Consider the following 4,686-nt stretch of genomic DNA (forward strand, 5'->3'; position numbering starts at 1 on the left):
TTTTTCTATATATTTTTAATTGGCCGATTAATTTCTTTCTAATTTTAGTAGAGGCGGGGTCTCGCTCTTGCTCAGGCTGGTCTCGAACTCCAAGCCAGTCCGCCCGCCTTGGCTTCCCAGAGAGCTAGGATTACAGGCATGAGCCACTGCGCCTGGCCGCGTTATTTATTTTAATGTTCAGTTGTAGGAGTTCTTTATTCTGGACATCAATTCCTTATGAGATATATGACTTGCAAATATTTCTCCCATTTTGTGGGTATCATTTTCACTCAATTGATAGTATTGTGTTTTTTAGTGTATCTCTTTTTATAGTTGTTTTAAGCAGTTGCTCTAGATATTACATTATACATGCAAAATTGATTACAGTCTACTCCTGTTATTATATTTTACCACTTCAAGTGAAATGTAGAAAACTTAACTTATTTACATAGTTTACCCTCCCCATTCACAATATAATTACTTTAAATATTTCCCGTACCTATTAGAGAATCGTATCAAAGAATTTTATAATTTTTGCCTCTACCATCAAACATTTTTTAAAAATCAAGAGGATAGTATATTATGCTTCACTATATTTTTACCCTTTCCATTATCTTTTTTTCATTACTGATATTTCAAGATTCCTTTCTTTGTCATTTCCTTTCTGTTTCAAGAACATCCTTTAGCCATTTTTTAAAGGTAGATTAGTTGGCAAAAATTCTTAGTTGTCCTTCATTTGAAAATGTCTTTATTTAAATTTCCGTCCAGAAGGTTATTCTTACTGCATATAAACTTCTGAGTTAAATATTCTCTTAACACTTGAAAAATGTGCCAATTCCTTCTGGAGTCCATGGTTTCTCATGAGAAATCTATCATTTGAATTGTTATTCCCCTATAGGTAATGCATCTTTTTTATTTAGCTGCTTTCAAGATGTTTTCTTTGCCCTTAGTTTTCAGAAGTTTGATTATGATGTCCTTGTTTTGGTTCTTTGGTTCATCTATTAGGGGTTTCCTCAGCTTCTTGAATGTTTAGGTTTATTCCTGTTGCCAAATTTTGGGGAAATTCAACCATAATTTTTTTTTGAAATTTTTTCATTCTCATCCTCTTTCACTTTTCCTTCTAACACTCTGATTACACAAATGCTGGATCTTTTGTTAATGTCCCACAAGTACCTGGGGCTTATTTCTTCTCCCTGTCCCTGCAGGTCCCCCCTTGTCCAGATAGGGTAATTTTTATTGTTCCATCTTCCCATTCACAGGTACAGACCCTCTGTATCTCCATTCTGCTATTTAGCCATCCAGTTAAGAGGTTATTAAGTACAGAATGTCTGCTTTCCCTAAGTACTAAGTTTGACAGTTGATACCCTGACATTTCACTTTGATACTTCTTGTTTTTGAGTGTGCGTGTGTGTGTGTGTGTGTGTGTGTGTGTGTGTGTGTGTGTGTGTGAAGGTACATCCTCATTCTTTCAAAAGCACATTTTGGCTTGTGATTATCTTTCAAAAAAAATTTTTAGAGCAATTTTTGTGAAACCATGGATAAGTAAAAAATTTATGTTGTTTTTGAATATGAGATCCATCGTGGAACCAATGCAGCGTAGATGATTCAAAATATCAATGAACTGTTTGGGAAGGATGGTTTGAGAAGTTCTGTTCTGGTGATTTTAATCTTGAAAATGAGCCATGTGGATGACCTGAGACCAAGGTGGATAATGATGAGCTGAAAGCTGTAGTGGAAGTGAATCCGTCTCAGACTACACATGAATTAGCAGCAAGGTTTGACATTATTATTTCAACAATATTAGACCATTTGAAACAAATAGGCAAGGTAAAGAATCTGGATAGATGGGTACTGCATGAATTCAATGAGCATCAGAAGAGAAATTATCTGAAAGCTTGCCTTTCTTTGCTGTCAACGATACACCGTATTGTTACATGTGATGAAAAATGGATTCTTTTTGACAATCGTAAGTGTTCGGCACAATGGTTGGATAAAGATGAAATGCCGAAACACAGTCCAAAACCGAGTTGCCATGAAAAAAGGCTAATGGTGTGTGTTTGGTAGTCTAGCGCTGGTATTATCCACTACAGCTTCATGAAACCTGGTCAATCGATTACAGTAGATGTCTACTGCCACCAGTTGGATGAAATGATGAGAATGCTTGTAATTAAGCAGCTGAGATTGGTCAATAGAGACAAGCCAATTCTCTTGCAAGACCACATGTCACAAAAACAACGCTGCTCAAACTACAGCAGGTGGACTTGGAAACTCTGTCATCCACCGTATTCACCAGAGCTTTCACCAACTGACTACCACTTCTTCCAGGCTTTGGGCCACTTCTTGCAAGGAAAAATATTCAATTCTCAACAAGCTATGGAAAACACCTTTTGAGATTTCATCGCCACTTGCTCTCCAGGCTTCTTCGCTGCTAGCATAAGCAAGCTACCATTAAGATGGCAAAACTGTGTTGATAGTTTAGGCACATACTTTGATTAATTGTAGTGCTTCTTGTTTGAGATATAATAAACTAAAGTTTTGATTAGAAATCAGATATTTCATATCTAATGAACTACTAGTTTTAAATTTCAATTATTGTGTTTTTCAGTTTTATTTATTTATTTATTTATTTTGAGACAGAGTCTCGCTTTGTTGCCTGGGCTAGAGTGAGTGCTGTGGCGTCAGCCTAGCTCACAGCAACCTCGAGCTCCTGGGCTCAAGCGATCCTCCTGCCTCAGCCTCCTGAGTAGCTGGGACTACAGGTATGCCTCACCATCCCTGGCTAATTTTTTGTTTTTTTAGTGGAGACGGGGTCTCGCTGTTGCTCAGGCTGGTCTCGAACTCCTGACCTTGAGCGATCCACCCACCTCGGCCTCCCAGAGAGCTAGGATTACAGGCGTGAGCCACCACGCCTGGCCGTGTTTTTCAGTTTTAAAATTTCCATTTGGTTCTTATTTATATCTTCTATTTCTTTGCTTAGATTGTCTACTCTTTCATTTGTTTTTAGCATGTTTATAATTTGCTCATTGAAGCGTTTTTATGATAGGTACTTTAAAATCTTTGCCAGCTAACTACAACATTTGTGTCATCTTAATGTTGGCATCTGTTGCCTCATTCAAGATGACATTTTCCTTGGTTCTTGGTATAACAAGTGATTTTTTTATTGTGTCCTGAACATATTGGTTATTATTTTATGATTTTCTGGATCATATTTAAATCTTGTAATTTAGCAGGCCTCCACTGGCATCTTGCTGGGGGAGGAAGGGAAGATACTGTCTTGTTACCCCTGAGTGGAGGTAGAAGTCCATACTCCCCACTCAGCTCATGACTGCTGGAGAGGGATAGAAATTTAGGCTCCTGATTCAGCCTCCACTGACACCATGGATACAGGGAGAGGGGCATTGTTGCTGCCAGCTGGGATGGAAATCTAGACTCCCAGTTCAGCTTTTGCTGATGCTGCAGGAAGGGAGAATGGTGCCTCGTTACTACTAGAAACAGTGGAAGTATAAGCTCCTCATTCAGCTCCACTGACTGCAGGTTTTGCTATGATGTTTAGCTGTAGCAGTGTGAATATTGTTAAACTATTTTCTATCTTTCCAGACCACCCCTTCTCCAGTCCTTTGGCTGAAGAGGGGATTTGGTAGGGGAGACTTTTTTATCTGCCATATAATAATCAACTGGCAATTTCAAAAGACAAACTGTTGGGATTTTGAGTGGAATTAAATAGATCGAAATGGAATAAATCTTTACAATTCTGAGTCTTCCAATATATTAAAATGGTATAACCCTCCTTTTGTTTAGATCTTTGATTGTTCTAATATTATTTAGTAGCTTTCAGCATAAAGGTCTTGCACATCTTTCATTAGAATTTATTTATTTTGGATAAGATATAAATGCTATTATTTAAGATATTTCATTTTCTAATTATTTATTTTTTCCAATAATTTATTTTTTATGTCTTGACTGTATATGCAGTTCCTTGCTAAACGTACTTATTAATTCTGTAGATTCATTTGTATTTTCTTTGTATACAATCATGTGGTCTGCAAATAATGAAAGTTTTGTTTCTTCTCTTCTAATATTTATACCCTTATTTCTTCTTATTGCCTTATTGCACACTGTTGAATATAAATTATCCAGTTTATTGTTGTATCAAAATAGTCATAAAAGACAACTATCTCATTCCTAATCTCAGGAGAAAACTTTTAATGTTTGCCAATAAATGCGTTGTTGGCTGTATTTTTTTGTAGTAACTTTTTGTCAGATTAAGGAAATACTCTGTTATCACTAGTTAGTAAAGATTTTTGTTTTTCAAATCGTGAATGGGTATAGAATTTTATCATCCTTGATCAAATTCTCCATCAATTGTGACAACCATGTTTTTATTTTTTAATTCAAATGTTAAATCAGCTTTATGCTTTTGGAATTTGATATAACATTTACCCTCTTTATATTTTTCTGGATTTGATTTGCTAATATTTTATTTAGGATTTTTGTGTCTGTGTTCATGAGAGAATTGACCTGTAGGTTTCTTTTCTTTTAATGTTGTTTCCAGGTTTTGGTATCAAGGTTATACTGGCCTCCTAGAATGAATTGGATAGTATTTTCTCTTTTTATAACACCTGGAAGATTTTGTGTAATATAGATATTATTTATTTATTAAATGTATGGGAAATTTTACAGATGAAGTGATCTGGGTCTAGATTTTTT

The sequence above is a fragment of the Propithecus coquereli genome, unplaced genomic scaffold, assembly GCF_000956105.1.
Source record: "Propithecus coquereli isolate 6110/MARCELLA unplaced genomic scaffold, Pcoq_1.0 Scaffold3, whole genome shotgun sequence".
In the NCBI taxonomy this organism is placed as follows: Eukaryota; Metazoa; Chordata; class Mammalia; order Primates; family Indriidae; genus Propithecus; species Propithecus coquereli.